Here is a 23,952-nt window from a genome sequence, read left to right as displayed (position 1 = left end):
TCAGTTCCAACAAAATATGAAAACAAAAGTGGTTTGAAGTTTAAGAGGGCACAGTTGATATGCGAGTCTCAAGGATTTCTGAGCTAAGTCTGGCTAACAAGTCAAAGGACAACATGAGACCTTTATAAGATTATTAGTTAAAAACAGAACTGACTGTTGTTTTAATGACAGAGAGCCTCGCTTAGTTTTATCCGATTTAAATGAGCTAGAATACCAGACAAGAAGAGGTCAAAATTTCTGCCAGAATTGTTCTGAAATGTGTTTATGATTACAGGAAGCATAAAGTTTCTCTGCAACAAGCTGAGAGACACGGTGCCGCATCCTAACAGATTCTGAATGCATTTCAACTTGTAGGTGCAATTTCGATCTTTTGTGCATGAAGAATATCAATCATTCATTTATTTATGTAGCTTTACACGACCACAATGTTGAAGACCAAAGTGGTCAAAAAGAACATAAAATGACAAAAGAACATAAAAGACAAAGCAAAGCAGGTAAAAACAAAAACAAACAAGCAAACAAAAAAACAGGACTTTTTGTTTGTGTCATTCTTAAAACTGTCACTATGTTGTGACAGTGTAATAATCTGAAACAATCAAGCTCCTCTGCCTTCTCCCAGTGCTATCTATAGCAATACGCTGCTCAGTCATAAACACCCAATCAGAGCCAGGAGTGAGGTATTAGCGCTTTCAATCATGCTTGTGTATGTGCTGGTCACACCCTCCTCCTTGCTCTCTGCTGTGCTACAGCTTCTTCCCGTTAGAACCTGTCACAAATGCTCAGACTAGTTAGCATAGCCACCTATGATGACAGATAAACATTTACCTGTAAGAGTAAGTTGTTTCTCCTTCATTAGCACATTGAGCAGCGTATACATGAGCTTGACTGACAGCAGTAAGACACTCCTCCTGGCTCTGATTGGTTGTTTTTACCGGGAGCAGTGCATTTCTTCATCTGTCAATAGTAGTTCTGGTAGGAGATGGAGGAGTTTGATTTTGTCACAGATTATCTCTCTCAACAATAGTGACAGTTTTGCAGTTTTGATGGTATGTAAAACCCTATCCAGAGTAAACCCCACCTCTCACCCGTTGACCGCTGGGATAGGCACCAGCACCCCTCGCAACCCCACAAGGATAAACGTGTTTTATAATGAATTAATGGATGTAAAAAACATATATACTGTATATATATACTGCTCAAAAAAATAAAGGGAACACTTTAAGTGTTAAACACCTGTTTAAGTGTTCCCTTTATTTTTTTGAGCAGTGTATATATATATATATATATATATATATATATATATATATATATATATATATATATATATATATATATATATATATTTTTTTTTTTTTTTTTTTTTTTTTATTATTATTATTATTATATATCTATATAGTTACATTCTGCAGGTTTAAAGCCCAGGAAGAAATATCACATTTAACAAAATACCCTATTCTGCTACTACATTAGCTCATTGTAATGCAAATATGAACAATAACGAGGAGAAAAACAGGATGGTCTTCTTTCAGTAATTGAAGAGGTGCCTGCTGACCCCAGGTGGCACAGCTGAGCAGTGGTTTTCACTGTCACCTCACTGCTAGAACAATAAATCTTCAGATCAGGACTTCAGACCTTCTGTGTGAGGTTTGGATGTTCTCCTGGTGCATGTGTGAGTTTGCTCCATGTCCTTTGGCATTCTCCATGCTAAAAACATGCATAATGGACGATCAGTGACTCCAAATTGCCAGTAGGTCAAAGATTATGTGTACATGGTCGTCTGTCTATGTGCTGGCTCTGTGATAGGCTGACAACCTACTCCTCTTCTCATATAATGACAGCAATAACACCCTGTGATAAATGGAGAGCACCTGTTTCAGTACTGTAGCTTAAAATCTGAAATACGCCTTCCTCGTGATCACATGAGATGAACAATGTCTTTAGAGCCCATCTAAAATAAGCTTATTTTAAATTTAACTGAGTAGCAATCCCTTTGTATACAGCGGTTTCTGCAAAATGCTCCCTTAATGCAATTATAAGCACTGTTTACAAGCACATTTGCCAAGACCTATAAAGGAAATAACACATTCTTTAAATGTTTTGGTTGACAGAGTACTTTTCTTTGTGCTGATCATGCTGTATATCTCCACCTTTCAGTCAGTGATAGACTTCAAGGACATTGGTTATCAGGATTTGTGGGGTAAACACACTCTGCCCTCTGCATTTCATTATTGGTCCTAATTATCCTCAGTCGCCACTGGTTTGCTGGTGTGTATGCGTGGGTGTGCACCTATTTTTGCCAACAACAAACAAAGGTGTACAAGCACACACCCTCATTTATTCTTGGCACAGACACAAACATACATCGAATGCACAGCCATTAAATGCTAAAACAGTGGATCGATAGCCAACTCGGGTCCCTGACTTCATGGAAGAGAACAGAAAAGGTGTTTGAAATCTAAACAGGTTTCAGAGGCAAGAGATAACAAGAAAAGGGCTAAAGTCTTTGTTAGATTATCCTTCGTGGGATTTCTCTCCCACTGCGAGAACTTTAAGGGGTTTGGCTATGCAAAATGCAGTAAAGAAAATTACACCACATAGTTATTCATACTGGCTTCTTCACATTTTTCTGGAGTATTTCACTTGACTTTCTTGAACCAGTTCTTTCTGTCCACTATTCCAGAAACTTTAGTCACACAACGAAGTCTTTGTAGTTTTGCAGCTATGCCACATTCTTTGCTATTTAAAATTGTGATATGTTCAAAGCTTAGGATACTGTTTTATAACCACAAACCTGTTTGTTTGATGCTATTTGTTCACTAATGTTATCTAGCAAAAATCTGAGGCCTTCCAGGAATATTACCCAATGGTTGACTTTGCTCACTAATTAGGTGGCTTTTGAAAGCAGTTGCACTGGGTTTCATTTATAGTAAAATGGGTGAACGCCTATGCCTTTCACATTGCATAATTTTCCTTCCACTTCAAAATTATGCACTACTTTGCATTGGTTTATCACTTAACAAGTGTTGACGATGGTGGTGCAAAGTGATAAAATGTAAAAAGTGCTCAAGGCACTGTAAACGGTAAACATTTTACTTCAAGTAGGTTAGTAATCCGTAGAGGAGGGATTCTGCATGCTACCATGTTGAGTGTGAGCTAATTAAATCATCTTTATAGCCTTTGAGTTAGCTATGATATGTTATGCTTTAGCAGGAGTCCACAGCCCTTTGTACCTCCATTACCCGCTGCCGTCTTTCACGCAATTTCCTCCTAAAATGCTCAGATGAATATCTGTCACTGGGTTTTGATGCTTTGTATTGTTTGCTTGCTCTTCCAGAACACAGGTGTGAAGTATAAGCTGAGCATGCCTTTTCATGCTGTTGTCACGCATCATCCCAGTGGATGCACTTGAATTCCCAGACCATGCCAAATGTTTGACAGCTGTAATGGACTTTATGGAAGAAATTAGACAAAGCAAAAGACATGGAAACACGATTTCAAAGAAGTACTTGTCAAAATCTTGACACACCTCCTCTTTTACAATAAATAACTCCAGGCCTATGCTTTTCAGCAGGTTTGTCAAATTTGATCTACATCTAGTTGATGTAATTCAAAAGTATCCATTCTCACTCTTTTTTGCACTAAAACTACATTTTATGTGACAGACAAACACAAAGCAGTGAATAACTGTTAAGTCACAAATCACCAAAAAACAAAAACCCAAAAAGTTTGGTATGCACCTACAAACCTGAAAAAAATAAAATAAAATAAAATATCACCTAGCATAACAAAGTACTTTCAAAAGTTACCTAATTAGTAAGTAGGATCTATCAGGTGATTGGCTGTTGCTTGAAGGTTAAAGAGGTAGTTAGAGGAACAGTAGCAAATAAACAGCTTCATGAAGGCAGAGGAACAGCAGAAAGATGAGAGATAAAGCTCGAGAAAAGTTTTAAGCAAGATTTGGTTCTAAAACAAATTCTCAGTTTTTCATCATCTCACTTATTACTGTTCAGTCCATCACTTGAAAAAGGAAAGAGCATGGCACAACTGCAAACCTACTAATACATGACCGTCCATCTCCACTGACAGGTGGGACACAAAGAGGGTATTAAATGAAGAAATGGTCAAGAGATCCATGGCAACTCTTGAGGAACTGCAGAGAGAATAATTTGAGACAGGACTCTTACTTGCGCATTCAACAAATCATTTATGAATAGTGGCAAAAACAGCCGCTGATGAGAGAAAAATCATTTGAATTCTCTTTGCCAGAGGCCGTCGAAGGGACACAGCAAACACATGAAATATCAAAAATCTGACTTGTATCAACCTGAACACACCATCCTGACAATCCATTGTGGAGTTGCCAGGGGCTAAAATCTTATGCACGCCACACTTTTGAAATTAGTATTTGCAAAAAATAAATAAATAAATAAAAAATCCACTTCACACTTATGTGTGTGTATAATCCCCATAAAATATGAAGTTTGTAGCAAAATATAAAAAAAAATAATCAAGAAACAACTATTTTTTGAGGCAATATATTTATTGTTGCTGTTTCAACAGTAAACTAGTTTAGTGTTTGCGCGGGTGAAAACAAGACAGCTGGCCGCTGTGTGTGTCTCAGAGAGTTTTGTGTGCGCCCACAGAGAAAGTGCTAATTGTAAAGGATGTGGCAGGTTAAGATAAGGTTATCTTGACGCAGCGAAATGTCTGAGAAAGAAGGCCAGAGCCTGCCGACGGAATTAGATTGATTAGAAGAGCCATATTTGGGCTGCTTCCAGATAGCCATTGCTGAGCCTCATCCCCTTCGCTTGGCACGGCTCTGTGCTCGTCCTCACCCTCAGCCTCTGCTCTCCCTCCCTGACACTCCTGCTGTGCAGCAGGACAGTTGATAGTGCCACAGGCTGTCAATCAGGCGCTAACTGACTGGCCACTGCTAGGCTGAGATAGTCCCAGAGAGTCTTTCTTTGACAGGGAAGAAAAAAAGGGCAACAATGTATGCACCGTTGCAAGAGGGAGTCCCTTTCTTGCCTAAAAATTCAACGTGCAGAGGCTCTAATAGTGCTCAAAATTCTGTACAATTTACAAGAATGAACTTAGGCACACTTGCTATTTTCTTTGTTTCCATTTCACTTTCTGTCCAGGGTGTTTTTCAGAAGAGTAAAAAAAAAAGTAATCTTTCAGACTCCATTTAGGTTGCGAAAAACCCACGAGAGCCACCCGCTCCCACCTAACCCCCCAAAAAACTCAATTCCTGTCATCAGAATCCTCCATTAGCCAAGCATTAGAAACAAATTAACTCTTCTCAGTTGAATGGCTTGTCAGAGGAAGTGTGGGAAAATCCTCTATTAGGCAGGAGTTAAGTGCCTATTGGAAAGCTGGAGATGGAATCCTGCCTAATAAAGGAACAGTCAACCACTGGAACACCAGCTGAATGGAGGAAAAGAAGTGCTAATTAAGAGAACAAAGTGTTGTCTTACATCCTGGGCCGTTAATGTGAGTTTTAGGGCTCATCTCGCTGCCATCGACGGACTTCCTCAAGATGATAGGTTGTCTGTGATTGCGTGTGTGTGTTTGCTGTCAGAAATGAGGAAAAAAATGTTTACTTTGGTGGTGACAACAATATGTAAACAGATAAATAATGAATATGCCCCGCTCCCAAAAGGCCACACTTTTTCCAAGACTGAAGTCTCCTCTTTAAGTTTGACATGTCGTAAGCCGCGCCGCGAACACGCTCCTCTGAAACTATTTAGGGCGTCGTATCTCATGTGAGCTGAGCCAACTCAAACCACAGCCCCGGTCTTCTTTTGCCTCACACACATACACACAAACACTTAAAAAAAAAAAAAAAAAGGAAAAAAAAAATCCTGAGAGCTTTCCAGTCTTCAAGATGTAAAAAAAAAAAGAGTGGATGGTGAAACATCGTCATGGACCGAACTGGGCGGAGACTCAAAATAAACTCGAGCTGGCTTGGCTGAGTGCGGGCTCCCCTCTCTGTTTACCTTACTGAGAGTGAGCATGGGAGCCCAGTGATGAAATCAAAAAGAAAAAATGGAGGAAAAAATTAAACACAGTTGAACAGGCCAGTGTATTTGGTTGGGGTTGCCATGGTGACAGAGTGCATGGATGCAGATAAACAGCGCGTTGAGTACTCAGGCAGGAATGCAGCCCTTCTGCCTGCGGTTTGGAGCGGAGGTTAACACTTCTCTTTCCCAACAGCTTTACCACTCAACAACATATGGGACTGAGAGAGAGGTGCACCAGAGGAGATTGCAGTTTAATTGCATGCATGCATGGATTGCAGGATGTGTAGGGACGTTTGGGAATTTGTAGAAAGAAAGAAAAAGAGCAGTTAATGCACACACACTGATTCAGTGATTTATCTAAAAATGAAGTGAGAAGATGAGAAAACAAGTCCAGCATTTAAAAGGAGGAATGAAAGAGACCAGAAAATTACAGATAAAGTTAGACCACTGGGTAAAGTTTAGCTTGGCTCATATGGAAGGTGCTATCTAAAAGAACTGATAGCAATTAAAGGGACCACTTGGGTATTTTTGTTAAACTGAGGTTGTGTGAAGCTGTTATCGGTAATGGTTCTCGTACCTGTGGTACGAAGATGGGTTATTGAACTTGAAAAGTAAAATAAACCTGGCATTGACCAACTGTTTAAGCTGTTTTTAGCTATTTAAAACAGTATAAAGAGAAAATGTTTATATCCCTGGGATACAACATATATATGGTATTATCTACTCTGTTTTCTTAGCTGAACAATTATTCTAAGTGTAACCCCCATAAACCATGCTGATCTGTCTGTATGTTTAATGTGTTTGTTTTGTTAATTCTTAGAATGTCCTGTAGGGGGCACTAGACCCACATTTCTCCTGTGTTGGTACGAGAAGAAGAGTAAAGAAGGGAGAAGAAAAAGAAATGGCAGACTATGTGGATTAAGCTCATTTCAGCAGAAGTAGAGAAGTTACTACTCAAAAGAGCTGCTGTGATACGAAAGAAATCTGTTTATTTTGAACTGGATAATGTACAGTCTATTCTGAGAGTTCTCCGGTGAGTCTGTTGTTTTATTTTCAGCTGCTTACTTACGCAGAATGGCTACCTAGCTGGAGCTAACGTTGCTCAGAGCAACAAGTATGGAGACTTCATACTCCAACCGGAGTATAAAGTGTCGCTCTAAGTAGCATAGCTCTGTGAAATGAGACTGTTTATTATGATGAAGTGATGTTTATTAAGTAATTTCTTTATTACTGAGCGTTTTTGGTTTATTTTAAACGCTAATTTGATTTTCACTGAGAAGTAATTGAAAGATTTCTCTGATTTCCGTATACCCGCATAATCGGTTAACGCTCTGCATGCAGGTTGTTTTTTTTTTTGGACGACCGATACCTGAACGAGCCAGTGGTTCCAGAAGCAGGAGGGATCCGCCGCCATCTTTGTTACTCGGACTGAAGCCTGGAAAGACGGAGGGCCTGGTGCTGCTGGAGCTGGATGTTTTGCTTGGACAACAGGTAAGCTTATTGAACAAAAAGGGGGGCCCCCAAATCTTTTTTTTTATTCCACAAACTATTTGTTAATGAACATTTTCACAACTGACAACTTATGTGCACATTGACTGAACTGTTATATTGAAGGACTAACTGGAATATGTAATTTCTTTGTTGAAATGAGCTTTACAGCTACAGTTTAGAAAACCTACCCTCATTTTTTCCAAATATTAGATTTTTTTTATAAGGGTGGACAATTTAAGTTTTATACCTTAATTTTATTAAGGTAATTAGTGTTACCTGGATTTTTTTTTTTTTGTTGGGAAAGAAAAATAAACTTTAGTTGTTAAAACTTTTATGCTTATCATCCTCCTGTGTGACCCTAGAACAAAAGTAACGTTCCTACTGAATTTATTGCTAATTAAATTAAGTAGTGGTTACATAATGTTGAGAAGAAACTCTTAGTGGTGTTATCCCAATTGAGTATGCCAGGATAATCCACATGCAACTATGAAACCTGGAAAAGCACAGCAATGTAGCTGACGCGCAGGTAGATACAGACGGAGGCCTTAACCAATGTAACTTGTTTGGGTGAGTAAACGGCACCAAACTCAACAATGGTGTCTTGTGAAAGTGTGGATAAATCATATGTGCAAGCAGGGTTGCTTAGGAAGAATAGAAACATTTTCGATTTATGTTATTATAATTGCTAAGCTCATGGAAATCAGAGTCTGACTAATTGCATTACGTTGCTCTGTGGAATACTTCACGTTCCGATAAATACTGGGATATGACGTGTCTATTTTAAGTAAGGACACTATTACTTATAATATTTTCACAGAACCTCTCTGCAGTCCAAAGCAACCTTTGAAAGGGTTGAGAGACAAAGGTGCCACAAGCTAATAAATTCATTATTTTAAGAGTATTTATATCTGCAATGTTTATTGAAATAACTAAGTACAGTAATAAACACCTGATAATATCTATATAAATGTGACACCAGTTCATTAAATTCGCAATAAAATAATGAAATACTTTACTACAATGAAGCTTCTTAAAATGTCCCACTCAACATTTCTGTTTTCTGTTTAACGTGTTTTGTGAAACATTCATGTTACCATGGAGAGGCTATTTTGGGTCCATGGTTTTTCACTTACTTTAAAATTTAGAATTTGGAGAAAAAGCTGCGTGCACCTATTAACAGTGGAAGGAACAACATGTGACTCGAAAAATGGGGGTAGGTGTTAAGGAAACGCTAATTTGGTGAAAAATTTGTGGCTGTGGCTCACTGATAAGAGCCTCTTCTCCTTAGCTCCTCCTGACAAAATGGGGAAGACTTGTCTGTTGCCCCATTAGCAGCCATTCCTACAAGGCCCTGCCTTTTCTACATGGCTACCTTTCAATAGAAGGGAGAAACTGGAAAATGGCTACTTAAGCAATGATTATCCAACTGAAAGGTACCTGTCATGAGAGAGAAGTGGCCAGAAGAATAGGAAGGGGCATGTGTGGGAGGATAGAAGTGAACGATTTTGGTCCTGTCTGTGCAGTGAGACAAACGTGTTACTGTGAGATTAAAACCTTCGCATGTTTAGCGAAGGCATTAAGAGGAGGAGGGAATGGGTGGAATTTGAGAGACGATAGAACAGAATTGGAAAAATCTCAAACGGGAGGTGGGGATTCACCGAGAAAAAGCCTTAAGGGTTTCAAATGGAGTTACTTTTTATGTGCTTTTGGCTTTCTGTTCTGGCTGTTTTCCTTTCCAATATTTTATATGAAATATTTTATGGAAATAAAATAATTAGGTGGATTGCAGTGTTTTTTTTTCATGCCTGTTTGAGAAGTCCACAATTAATCTAAAAGAAGAGACCATGCAGTGTCTGTTAATAAGTATTGGTTCACCTTAAACTTTTTTTGTCATTCTAAAATACCAGATTGAATGCTTTCTCTTAACTAGTTGATGGATCAGGATAAATTAGTGCAAAGCTGTGAAAAAAATAAAAAATTTTAAGTACCGTATTGTATACTAAAAACAAATGTTACAAGTTGTCATACAAATGCATTCAGCCCCCCTGAGTCAATACTTTAAAGAATCTCATCTGCAATCACAGCTGCAAGTCTTTTAGAGTTTGTCTCTGCCAGCTTTGCACATCTACAGACTGAAATCATTGCCCTTTTTTTTTTTTTTAAAGAAAAGCTCAAACTGTGTCTGAACATCAATTTTGAAGTTATATCATACATTCTCAATTGGATTTAAGTTTCCTCCTCACAGCATTTTGCTCGAAGGCCAAAAAGTTCAGACAAGACGTGCCTCAAGAGGTAGGAGTTTGTCCTGTAACCTGTGGGTTTGCCGGTTCAAACCCTCACTCCGTCTGACTCAGTTGTTGCGTCCTTGGGGTGTGAATATGTGCATGAATCGGTGAATGAATGGATGTAGTGTAAAGAGCTTTGGAGTTCTCTAGACTAGATAAAGGGCTGTACAAGTACAAGCCATGTAGCATGCTGCTAACCCTGCTGCTCCTTCAAAGTTGCTATGTTCCCTTTGGCTGCTTCTCCCTCTTTCCTGAGCCAGTCTGTTTATTTGTATGCTTGTGTTTTCAGTAGATTTCCAGTTGTGCCATACCTTTCTCATTTTTGGATGATAAATTCAACCGTGCTCAAAAAGATGTTCAAAGTTTTAGATGTTTTTTTTTTCTTTGTTTATATATATATATATATATATATATATATATATATATATATATACACGTTTTTTCAGACTTGTCTGCTATGTTCCTTGGTCTTCATGATGCTGCTTGTTCTTTAATGTTTTCTAAAAATACTTTTAAATGTGTGGTTGTAATGTGACAAAATGTGGAAAAAGTTCAAGAGGTGTGAATACTTTTGCAAAGTAATATATGTTCAAAAACAAACAAAAAACTAAAACTAAACAATTTTCTTGGTCTTGTTCCTAATCAGAGCTGTGGTCCACTACGGTGCAGCATTTACCTGTAGTTCTTTTTTTCTCCCTGCATTTTACAGTGGCTGCTTTTATTATTCTCACTAATTGCTTGTCCCTCTGGCTCTTTGTTTCCATGAGTCCCTGTTATCACCTCACTGTGCTGCCATCCAGCTGTGTCATAACACTCGTGCTTGGGTCTGGCAGGGATGCCTTGTGCTGCAGAATTTTTAATGGCCCCCACAGGCCTGGCCCACACCACCACATGAGTGGCTTAATGGAAGCTATTATTAGTGTTTACTCACTGGGACTTGCAGGGTCGACAAGCGTCCTGCCCATGTGCAGTGAGGTAACTTCTTATTTTAATGTTATGGGTAACATTAAGGCTCTGTCTCTTAGCACAATCGTTAACTCTGACCACTTTATGAGGTATTAACTGAGTTGTAATTTTGACTCAGTGACACCATGTAAGAGTTTAATGCTGTTAACTTGGGCTCTAATTGAAAACAGTCCCTGAGCTCTCTTACTGACTGAACAGATTCATTATTTTTCTTTCCTTTGTGTATGCATTTTTACACACTGGAAAGCGTTCTCGTATGCCCTTTGTCCATTTTTAAGCTACAGCCCAGTTAGCTAAATTAGTCAAAAAATTTCTATTGTAGTTTTTATAGTTAATGAAGTTAGTTGTCAGCAAAGAATAAATCATTCAAGCAAATAACAACAACAAAAAAACTGTGTTTTTCTAGATACTGTTGCTGTTTTTCAGGTAACTGGGTCATTTGTGGGCAGAAGAAAAAAGAACATACTTGATGAAAGAACTGACAGATGCAATGTCATTATGTTGATCTGTTTATTTGAGACTTTAGTAGCTATTGGTTCTGTGCAGAAATAGCAATAGGTCTCTTGATAGATACCAAAATTAGTCGTGGAGCTAAAGAAATGAAAATAAATAACTAAAAGACAGTTTAAAATTGGAGTTTTGAATTACACTAAAAAGGAATGGAAAAGTCAGTGTCCTAAGAAAAATATCTAAAGTCCAAAAATGATGAAAAACTGTTACTCATGATAGCATTAAAAATGGACAGAAAAAAGTATTGCTCCTTTAAACCAAAGGAGAAATTATATGATGGTGCTTCATGTTGTACTGACATAACTTTTTATTATGCAATTTTGTTTTCAAGCTAACTTGAACCGATATTGTTTAAAAAGCATTGAACATAAAACTGAAACACCTAAGCACATCAAACAACAACTAAATCTAAAAATGATACAGATATATTGTACAGCCCTAGTAATTATTTCTATTTTTGCTTATTTCCAGAAATTTTAAAGTCCTTTTTGTACTTTTGAAAACCTCACAGAACTTTTTTATTTAACTATTCTTTCCAACAACATAGAAAAGGCACACTTTAAAAATCTCACAATATGGAAATCTTAGCCATGTAGCAACCTTTCTTGGTCTGTTATTCAGCTGGTTATGCTTGTTCTGCTGGAAGCTCTTGTACCCTTTTGTTCAGTACAGCAGATTGTCTCTTTCTGATAATATGAGATCAGAAATGGATTCCAAAAAGTTTGGTACGTAACTTAATACCAGCAACAGTTGCCATTCAGTGTCTGACATCTTCTATTTAAGGTAACAGTGAGATTTTTGAAGATCACAAAGAAAGATACTGAACAAGATATCACTTGTAATCATCCAAACTCATATAAACCTTAGGAATGTTTGCACTTTTTATACTTTTGACAATTTTAATGTTTCTAAGGAAACAAAAAAATTTCTAAGGAAATTCTAATGATGTTTGAAGATGGTGAAACATAGAATAGAATAGAATTCAACTTTATTGTCATTGCACTGTCACAAGTACAAGCAACGAGATGTAGTTTGCATCTATCCAGAAGTGCTCTACAAGATATAAATATTTATTTACAGGTGTACAAGACTATGTATGTATGGACTATAAGGGGTCATAGCAAAGAGATATACTGTAGATATTGTGTATAAATATAACATCATCTTCAAACTTAATAGATGGATCATTGGGGCACACATACGCACTCTAGCATGCATAAAGCAGAGAAAAAGACTTGGATGGCTTGCTGGACTGATCACATTACCTCATCTCACATGTATTTCAGAGGCCTGGAACCTGATATGCATGCGATTGTTATTTTAAATCACCGTCTGGGAAAGCCGGTCTAAGGTCCTTGGAGTCAGTAACCCAGGGGAGGTGTGCATGGGAGAGCTAGGGAGACAAAGAAGACTGCAGAACCAGGATCTGACAAGATTAGGATTCCATCTTCTTTTCAAACTATTTAAAGATGATTAAAATAAATTAAATAATAATAAAATATGCATTCAAACCGTTACAGCTGTTTTACTTCTTGAAAGGCTTTTTATTTCACACTTTCTATATTTTTTTCCTTTTTTTCAACCGGTGTTCGTACTTGCAAGGTTAATGTGTCTGTGAAGAGCGGGAACCGTGCATGATGCTGAGTTCAGGTCCATAAGAATATATTACACGTCACAGGACTGGACAGGCAACATGCCAGAGGCCACTGGATAACTGCTGCCTCCCTCCCATCTGCAACCCAGGTTAATTAAAGTTCCTCATCCCTCGTGAAAGTATGCTTTTAAACAGAGTGCTATGTGTCATTGGATTGTATTTCAGTCCTTTTAATGATGGGCTCACTGTGTGTCCGTGCATTTGAATGGATTTGCTGCTAATATCATTTCACAAACTGGTTGCTCATCCACAACACGCACGTCTATTTCAGCTCTCAAAATGCATCTGAAGTGTCACAGTTTTTCCCCATGGCAACTTTACACAATAACATTTAGCTTGGTGTGTTTGACCAGTGAAGACTGTTTAGCTCCATGACATTTGTGTTTGTACCAGTGGTGGCTTACATGTCTAAAAGAGATTGATCATTATTAGTTAATCAGCCCAAAGACAATCAAGATGCATCACCTGCATAATGAATAGCTGCTGATTCAGTTTCAAGTAACCAAACACTAAAAGGCAACTGGGAAATACTGGTAAAGAGGAGTCTAGATACAGAAGCACAACTTCTGGAGCTTTCTCTTAAATAAGCCACTAAGCCATGGGTCCACACATTCCTCCATAATGATGTGTTGAATCCACAGGGTTAAGTGAAGTGGGCTGTGTGCTGTCTGACATAAACTGAGGCAACTTCAGCTTTAAACCACTTGTGTAACGAGCAGAAAAGAAGAATTAGTTGAGTCATCGTACCAAAAATAAATTTTATATACATGCTAAAGTATTCACACCTCTTGAACTTTTCACATTACAACCACAGACTTATTTTTGTGGGAGTTAATCAGATAGACCAACAAGAGGAAGTGCAAAATTGCAAAACATAAGCAAAATGATAGACATCTTATGTGGCATGCATTTGCTTAGAGCCCTCTTGAGTCAACGCTTTGTAGCATCTGTAATTTGTGTAGGTCCATCACACAGGATCATAATAAAGTTTGATGATGTAATGTAACTAAATCTAAAATGTCCCAGGGATAGTGTGACTTTTGTGAGACAATGAAAACTGGAAATCAAGAGCAAAATTGTAAAAAAAAAAAAAACTTTTTTAAGCACACAAAGACGCTGCATGGATGGGTAAACAAACCCGTTTCTAAATTGAAACCAAATGTGGGTCCAGACATACCACATGCTGAACAATCCCAGTATTTATTTAGCTTTGCTTGCTTACATGCAAACACGCACACAAAAGGACAAACTCCATAAACAAATCATTAAAACACAGCAACAAGTAATCACAGTGACTGGATACTTTCTAACAGCATAGTATATGAGGATAATTGTTCTTTTTTATGACTTCATGATTAGAGCCTTATTGAAGTTTCAGGAAACTCTACATGACCTTCCTGTGGTGAAATAAATTTTTTTGTCAATATTTTTCTCCTTCATTGCATTGGCCTTTTCTAGATCATTAGGTTGTGATAACCAAGAGGATTGTACTTACTGTAAAATGCATATATAGAATCCACAATCATTACATTTAATTTCATTATTTGCTTTATTGGAGTAACAGTAATGGACTTTGTGTAACCCGCTGTAGGGCAAACAGCTCAGATGAGAATACAGGAGTCCTCTCTGTTTTCCTGTCTTACTTATTTTTCTTTGCCTTTTTTTCCTCTGCTGATTTATTGGATGATGATCTCTTCTTTTCCTCTAAGGAAGAGCGTGTGCTTTGGGCATGTGGCCAACAGAACACGTGTTAATTGATGTCAGTAATCTGGTCACCTTGAGAGATAGTTAGGAGGGCAAGTCTCTATTAGCTTTAGTTTATGGAGGGCACATTCATACTTGCATGCTCAAACACAGATATGCATGGAAAGCAGTTTTTCAAAGACATCATGTAGAACATCATGTAGCTGCACAGAACACAGAATGCATGTGACAGCACCATGTACTGAAGATGTCGGGGATGATACTTTAGCAATAATCTCGTCCGCTGGTGTCTGATGCAAGTAAAACACGAAGGTGTAGGCCAAAACTCCTGTTTCTTTAAATGCTGTACGAAACACATTATGACGAGTGCAAATCCAAGATAAGTTTTTTCTTTTTTTTTCTTTTTTTTTTCCCTTGTTGGATAAGCGAAAGAGGTTGGATCTGAAGGAACCAAAAGAATCTACATTAGGGAGAGATATCTGTTAATTAAATCTGTCCCAGTCTGATCTCTTATCTCTAACAAGTAACTTACACTGCCTCTGGTGCTGGGTGGATGTGCATGGACACACAGACTCGCACGCGCATACACACTCCCGCACACACACACGCACGCGCACCCCCGCACACACATGCGACCACACACACACAAGCAGGGATGGATTTAGGAGAATGTGGGTCTCTGGGCTATAGTTTATTTTGGAGCCCAATCATGCAGGTGAAATTTACAGTAAAGTGTGAGTTAGATCCATATCATCTTGAAAACTGCTGTGCCTGGTTTGATCTAAAACAATCCCTGTGTTTTTTTTTTCCTTTAAAAAAAGTATCTTCCTCTACAGATTTCTTACATTGTGTTTTTTTGTCGAGATGTTCTCGACTACTTTGACTGTAGTCAAACTGCATTAAATATCACAGTTTTCAAATAATGAATTTCTTTATTGAGCGGGTAAAGCCAATTCATACCAACATAACGTTTTTTAAATGTTTGTTACAACTAATTTATGTAAAGTACAGACCAGTTGCCAGGATCGTTAATGTGAACATCCAAGTGGAATAAATACAAACCACTGAATAGAAAAGGAACTGAACAAAACAAACTGAACATTTTGACTGGACTAAAGATAAAAAAGATAAACTGAAATACTGAGCTCAATAGGACTGGGGCTTTGACTTTGACATACTGGCTTGTTTTTTGTTTTTGTTTTGTTTTTTTCAAAATAAAAGCCCAGGCACAGTTATGCCAATTAAAGGAGGGAATGAGGGATATTTTCTTTTCTAGATTATATTTATTTTTTTCATTGTTAGGTTGAAAAAAGTCAATCAAATCAAAAATGTCTGAAAACAGTAAGTAGGCTAGAAGGTCTCTGACATTGATACATCGTGTTCCAACTTAAAGGAATTGAGAGAACCAAAGTTATTGACATTTGGACAGTTTCTGGGATGTGGAAAACTTCATGCAAATCCTGAGTTTTCCTCAAATGTTCTGAAGAGAATCCGATCTTGACTTTGTGACTAATCTCCTAGAAACTTGGGTTATGATGGAGAAAACTACAGGCTTGTTATTTAAAGGGGACTTGCTTTCACCAGCAGAAAAGCTCTTTCTAAAGTCTGTCCCTTAATATCACATTCACTGTATTCATAGTAATGTTTTCAGTTTGTTTTGTCATTGTGTCTCAGTTCAGCATTGAGACTAAAGTGTAATTTTTTTTATATGTTCATCTTATTTGTTTCAACAGATTTTAAACATATATTTTCTAAGCACAAATCACAACACTTGTACATTTGTCTTTATATATACTCTTCAAATGCTTCATTATCATGAATCTGTCTGGTTTAAAAGTATTGGAGACTTGAGGAGAATGGGGGATGAAGATTTGGGGTGTATGTGGACCAGATGTCTGGGCTTTCATGAAAGAGGACAGCAGAGAATTGTGTGTGTGCGTGTGTGTGTGTGTGTGTGTGCGTGTGTGTGTGTGTGTCTGGATGTGTGTGTGATGGGGGTGAGGGTGGGAACTTGGGGGACATGACTGTTCTCAATTACCTTGATCAATTTAAATGAAGGTGCCTTGTGTATTGTGTTTGTGTCTTGGTGTGTGGACACTAAAAAAGATCTAAAATATCACAACATAATTTTTGAGTTGATTCCTTATATGACTTAATAAATTATAATTAATATGTAATCAGAGTTGCAATGATAGATTAATGGAGACCACTTATACTATATGAAATTGTTGATAAAAAATATTATTTGAGGTATGATATAACCATAGAAACGTCTTTGTTTTTAATAACTACACTGTGCCGAAAACAGTTTATGGGATTTCTTATCTCTGTTTTCTGCTTTATTGAAACCTAAGATCACAATTGATAACCACGTTTTCAAATAATGGTGTTGACATTATTTTCTGTAGTTTTTTTTTTTTTTTTTGAAGACCGATCCTTTAAAAAAAGAATTTCTTAACTTTCTGTAACCATACCAAAAGATGCGTTACGCCATTAAAACCGCTTCTTGTAAGATTAGTTCATAAAAAAATAAAAATCCTCAGTCATCAAAGAGGTGGTTGTCCCATTGGAACTATGTTCATGCCATCTTACCTGATTGGACCCCAGACTTTCAAGGGAGCAGGACCCCCACCAGGGCTCAGCTCAGTCCCCACAGCTGGCCCAGAACATTCCTGTAAACCACAGCCCACCAGCTAGGAGCCCACTATGCTGCAACACGGCTCAAGCCCCCACATAAACAACACCACACCAGTGGGGAGCCTCCACCCACTGGTCCTTCCCCTGGTAACCCCAACAGTGCCCCCCGGGTTGTCCCTGCACCAACAGTTCCTGCTGAGGCGATGCAGGTGCACAGACAAGGACAGTTTAGTTCAGTTTAATAGTTTATTTAACAGAGACATGCAAAAAACGTTGATGAAAGATGTTTTGGACAATAATCCGATTCTGGTCTGACTTGAATCCAGTGTTTTTAGACTTCGAATTAGAACTTATCAGAGAACACATAAACTAATTTGACAAGTTGTTATTTTAATATTGTGTGATAATTTAAGTGATGAGCAAGAGACCTGCATTTGAAAATGTGCAGTAAAATGGGTATTAGTACTGAAAATAGAAGCGATGCCCACAGAAAGCAAAGATCGATTAAAGCAATCGGTAACTAATTGAACTAACTGGAAAAAATATCAATTAGTCGACTACCAAAATAAAAATAATTTGTTGGCTCTAGTTCACAGCCAATAAACTAATTCTGGCTTTGAAGCTGGGGAACACATTGTTAAATGCTTGATTTACCATTTTGTACTATGATAATTTTATTAGGATTACTTAAAAAAAGCCTTACAATCTCAAAGGAGAATACAGTTGCACAACAGCTGAAAGACCAATCTTAAGGATAAAGTGGTAGCTTCTCTGTTTTAATTAGGATTATATATCCCCTTTAAAGGATCCTTCCTCCAAAGCCTTTCTCGTTTAGAGCCCTATAGGGTTACACAAGATTAAAAGTGCTTTTCCTTCTTTACTCTCTGAAACATCTTTGAAATTGTGCTGGGTTCCCCCATCTCTGGAACATTTTACCCCCAACCCCCAGAAAGAACAAGGAGGGAGAGGAAGCATGTATTAAGGCAGGGTTTGGGTGGTAAGCGGAGTAAGATTTTTTTTCTTTTTCCTCCTAAGCATATTTTGCTTTATGTTTATCTTCTTTTTTGTGTGTTTTTGCACCAAATATGCATTATCGGTTTCCTTATTTCTGGGAAAATGTCTCTTTCATCGCAGAAACGGGGGTAGTGTCATGTTACAGTCTACGTTTTTACTGTGTCCTCTGCGTTTGATACTGCAGGCCTGTGTCCAATCAAACAGATCTTCCCCCGTGACCCCTGACCTGTACTCCCATGAGTAGGAAAAAAAGGTACTGGTTTCAGCCAACGTAGGAGAGGGGGTTTAGGCGGGCTGTCTCTGTCTGCAGACTGCTACCCCCCTCTCCACCTCCACCCGCTTCTTCTTGAAACCAGCTTCATTCTAAACACTTGAAAATCCTCCACATGTGCTAACAATTTGCTTTCACAACTTGCTCTGGATGAGAATGACTCAAAGACATCCACGAGAGCACACACAAACACGGCAGAGAATGCTGAGCCAGGTACACACACACACACACATGATTACATTCAGTCTCCTGGCTTACACTTGCACACCATATTCCTGGTCAACACGGGAATATAATGCAATCATGCAATTTTCCCAGTGTTTTATGTCCTTGTGATTTTTTTCATGTTATGCACACATGGAAAGACAAAAAGGGAGTGATTTTCAGGTTTATTTATTGGCTTAAAAAGAATTTGCCACTTTTTTGGTTTATGTCCTTTAACTTTTTTTTTTAATTTCTCCAATAGGTTATGAAGCACACTCTGTAACTCTTAAATGCATCTAGAACTAATTTCCGATCCTAGGCTCTAGTGGAATAATTTGTTCAAGAATGTTTTGCTCCTCCATCTGAAATTGCCCAGCACTGCAACCCAACAATAGAAAATTGTCCAATGACATTGGTGTTGCGAAGCAATAAAATAAATTGCGGTCTTCTGTCATCGCTGAAGGTAAATAACAAGACTGCTGTTTATTGTCTTTTCCTATTTGTTTTGTCTACTAGTCCTCTGAACAGAACAATGCAAGAAAAACATAATGCGCCAGTAGTCTGCCGTGTGGTCAATAAACATCCTAAAACACTTGTAAGTTCAACGTGTTGCTCTGTATTAATTTTGCAAATGAAATAAGATGGAAATAAAAAAACAGTACCTTACTAAAGTATTCACATCCTTTGAACTTTTGCTATTTTGTCACGTCTCAACTTAATTTTTTTAAAAAGGTTTTATTGGCTCTAGTGGCCTTCATTTGATAGTTAATTTACAGGAAAGTGGGTAATGAGAGAAGAGGAAGACATGCGGCAAAGGTAGCCAGGCCGGGAATCGAACCTCCAATGGCCACGTCAAGGACTGTGTGGGTTGTGCGCAACCCCTGCGCCACCACAGCACATCCCACAACTTAAATTTTTACTGTATTTTATTGAGATATTATATGATATCTCAAAATTGCAAAATAGTTCTGAATAGAAAGGAAAATTGTAATAATTACAAGTCTGAAATGTGTGACATACCTGTGCAGTACGGCTACACAAATATGTCCAATTACAAATGTCACAGCAGTGACAGAAAATAGGAAAGAGAAAGAAAGACATTAATGAATCACAATCATCATCATCATCCTAATGTTCAATAATACAACTACAATTACATATTTTTCTACTATCTTATAATGAATTTGCTCAATTTGTCTCTCCACCTAAAGAAGAGCATCCACACACCATGGTGCTGCCACCACCATAAAGATTACAAGTAAAGAAAAGAAAAAGATAGATCTCACCAAAGCATCGTATTTGATCTGCATGGCCTGGTCTTTATCCACAATCTGTCAGCATCAGATTCAGAGTGTGCTTCTTGCTCAGTCTGATGCTGTTTGTTCACAAATGTGTGTACTAAAAACCTCTGAGGCCTTCGCAGAAACCTTTATTTATAGATAAAATTACATGCAATTAAACTCTATCCACTACTTAAGTGCCTTATAAATTTGTTTGCACTGTATTTATCTGCAAGTGTACGATAACATGTCTTAATACATAATTACATGCAACACTATAAAAAATTTTGGAAAAAAGCTGTATCTTAATCTAACTTTTTCATAGTTACACTTTACTGTGTGTTGCTCTAGCACCTGAAATCCCAGTGAAATACATTAAAGTTTTCAGATTGTGATGTGACAAAACGTGGAAAAGTTGCAGACATGAAGGCTTTTGCAAGGCACTATAAATCCTTTTTTGCAGCAGATTAAATGTTCTTTTCAGTCTTCAGTCCTCTCCTCTATTCCAAGTTCAAATTAAATTTGCTTGAAACTCTACCACAGTAGCAGCCAGTGGGCCATTACACAGGTACAGTAATTAGACTCTCTGCCAAATTTCTTTCGTGGCTGCCTGGACCAGGATTTCTCCTCTCCTGACACATTCACTGCCAGCATTAGGCACATGACGCCTCGCTTTTCTTGCAAATGGATTCAAATGAAGAAAACATGGTGGATAATACTGAAAAAATGTCTAATACTGTTGCCCGCCTTAGCATGGCTGATATTAATCTTACGTGAATGTTGCCGCTTCTTCAATAATAGTTCGAAAACAGAAAAAACAACATTTACTATTGTTTAAAACACAGCATTGCTGTCACATCAGTATATGAAAATGTGTCCTCAGCCTGTTGCTGCTAAAGTCACAAATAAGCAAATAATGAGCAAGAGATGAGATGGAAATGAAAACATGTGATGTGAAATTGTGTGTAAATGAAAAGAAGAGCAACTGTGCAAATGGAGGAGAAAAGCTTTGTGTACATAAAGCTGTTAAAGAGGAAACAAGCTCCAAAAAAGGCTTCAGAAAATAAAACATTCATTAATGCAACTTTTTGAAAATGAATATTTTAATAATCACAGTTATCAAGGAGGCAGCGCTGCACTATCTATTCATCTTACTGTGTTTCTTTTAATAACCAGACACACTTAGAGCTGCTTTTTGTAGTTGGCAAACACACTCATTTCTTCCTCAGTGGCCATTAGAGATTAACTGTCTTTGTAACAGCATATGTGCTACATAAACAACAGTTTAGTTAATTAGCTAACAGTGACCTGTATTTCAGTGCTAATTTCTTAAGTGCCTGTCAGGTGGACATGTGGCTTTACTTTAATTGATTCAATAATAGTCTACATTGCTGCTAGAAATAGGTGGCAGTAGGGTTTTACTGAATGAACTAACAAAGACTTGAAGAAAACAAGAATTACACAGCCAAAAAAATACAATGGCCTGAGTTTGAGAATAACTTTTCATGATTGAATAACTGCAGAATCAATGAGAATTGGTACTGATGGTTGATAAATAATCATGAGATCATTGACAAATGCACTCAAGAAAAATATAGAAGGAGCTTTAAAATCTTTAATCCACTCATCGTTAGCTGTAATGGTTTGTACATCACTTGAGTCTTTCACCTTTAATATAATTTTAATTAAGGTGAGGAAATAAAAGTAGAGCTGTGTGGTCAATTTCCAATATCTGGTGTAAAGTTGATACCTGTCAATACTCCCAATACAGATTTTAGCCAATTCCAGTTTTGCTTTCTTTTTAGCCATTATTGAATGAGTCATAAAATGAACACTTGCACTTTTTGGAAACAGAAATAATGATTACAGAGTAGCTACAGATTTCGAACAGGATTTTTGAACCAGCTGCTCTTGATCATTCCCAGTTAAAAGCAGAAGCTATCGGGGCCCCTAAGTTATGGAAAGCCTTACCATTGCAAATTCAACAGATCTTTTCACTTTTTAATTTCACAAGAGCCAGTCACTCTGGCGGTGAAAATCTGGGCATAATGTGATTTCTCAATGCGTATCCATATAAAATAAGCATATTGATATATATTGATAGAGGCCTTGATGGAGGAGATGTGGAGTACATTCTGTGGGAATATTATGTTACACAAACATCAGCCCAGATTTTCCTACTGGTTAAATTCATTATACCTAACATTGCATTTTCTTGAAAAGTGCCATACACCACATATATGAACAGTAACGCAGATGTACACACATGCATGCTCAAACACGGGCCTCCAGTTTTGCCACAGGATGCTGTTTTCCAGCTGTTTAAACCGCAGCTCAAATTAGCTGCTCAGCCATTGGAAGGAAAGGCAGGCAGGATACCAGTAATTACTGTCTGATTGGTAGAGTTGCTGCAATTAGCAAGTTTAAGGCATGAAGATTTGCATACATAGTATATAAAGCCCTTGCAAAGTCACATTGTAATAAAACGATCTTTTACGATACAATAAATTTTCTAAAAACTTGTTAAGGAAAAGGAGGATCTGACGTCTCTGCAGAGACAATGCTGCTCAGGAAGTTGTTTTTAAAAGTCTACTTTTAATCTGTTTGTCCTCCGATCATGTAAACACAACTGAAACAAAGCTAGACATGAGACATAAAAAAAAAAAAAAAAAAGCACTGTGGAGGAATTTCTTTGCTCCCTGTATAGCATTTGTGATTCCTCTCCTGCAACACTACAGAGACTCTCAGCAGTGGTCCGCCCTTATCATAGCACATTTAACAGGGGGCTAATCCAATCAGGTGGGATAACAGGGTTGCTCTCAGTGAGTGGAGGAGGATCAGGCGAGTGCTCCTCTGCTTCCCATTAGTGTGTGTCTCCCCAGCCGGGCCTGTCCTAATCCCATTTCCCCATCTAAAGCCTTAACCCAAACAAGCACGCAGGACAATAATCTCCGGTCACACTTCTGTCGGCCGCCGTGGGCCTTCTGATGCTGCTAATGGAGGCATACCGGCAGTAGTGCCAAGAGACTGCCAGGGGGGACTAGATGTGGTTTGTTGTTTGCCAAAGAACCATTACATCCACAGCTTTCTTTCTCTAAAGCTGCTCTGTTGTTTGTCTCTTTCTCTTTTGAGTAGTGCTGTTTATCTCTTGGTGGTTTGTGTTTCCTCTGTCCCACCAAACACATCCACAAGGGTCTGGTCCTCGCAGGGATCACTTTTCCAGTTTGGCGTGTCAGCAACACCGTTTCATAAACACATTTGATTGTAAGTAATCCTGTTGTCCACAACGCTCTCATTTCCATGAGAACTATTTAGACTCTACATTGTGAGGGACAAGGAGAAGGATTAGAGCTGAGTGGATACATAATGTGCAATGGAAAAGAAAGTCATTAGACTTCATTTTAGAGGCCCTACATAAAAAAAATATAATTTTTGTGAGAATGTTCTTTTGGCTCTCTGTCCTTGTCTTTCTGTCCCAGTCAAAAGCACATGTTCCCCAGATGCAAGGTTCTGATCCAAACCCAGGCTCATCGAGACGCCACCCTGTGTGTCCCAGATCGCTTACACACTCTCCAACGACTTTGGAAAAAAACAGTCATCCGCAAGTCTTATTTCTTTTGGTTTCAGTGAGAAGAATGTGACCCAGCTTTATAATGAATTCCAACTTAAGTGTGTTCAGGACAACAGTGGGTAACTCAAATAATGCCTCTCAGCTAAGCAGCTTGCCTACATATGGATTACGCTAGAGATGTCAAGATCTGATCGCGAATATCAGTTACTGGTGGAGGTGTTACTTAGTGTGTAGAGGTCCCAGACTAAGCTCAGTTCCCAATGTCTGGTCTTACTGTTACTGTCAACAATTCTGTCTCCCCACTCGCCACACAAACTGGCAGTTAGTTTATAAAAATCAACG

The 23,952-nt window shown here is 38.1% G+C and overlaps 1 long non-coding RNA gene across 2 annotated transcripts in view; it reads left to right on the top strand.

Moving 5' to 3' along the window:
* The window catches only part of LOC111610351, a 79,410-nt gene that overhangs the window by 44,403 nt on the left and 11,055 nt on the right, over positions 1 to 23,952 (top strand). Inside the window, exons 1-2 of one of the 2 annotated variants that reach the window (XR_002753620.1) lie at positions 6,913 to 7,056; positions 7,365 to 7,514. This is a non-coding gene — a long non-coding RNA (uncharacterized LOC111610351). Of the gene's footprint in view, positions 1 to 6,912; positions 7,057 to 7,364; positions 7,515 to 23,952 lie in introns of those variants that run through there. The other variant, XR_002753619.1, reaches the window with a different exon arrangement.

The sequence above is a fragment of the Xiphophorus maculatus genome, chromosome 12 (genome assembly GCF_002775205.1).
Source record: "Xiphophorus maculatus strain JP 163 A chromosome 12, X_maculatus-5.0-male, whole genome shotgun sequence".
NCBI classification, from domain to species: Eukaryota; Metazoa; Chordata; class Actinopteri; order Cyprinodontiformes; family Poeciliidae; genus Xiphophorus; species Xiphophorus maculatus.
The sequence above is the reverse complement of the archived record's forward strand: the minus strand, read 5'-3'. Positions and strand labels throughout refer to the sequence as shown.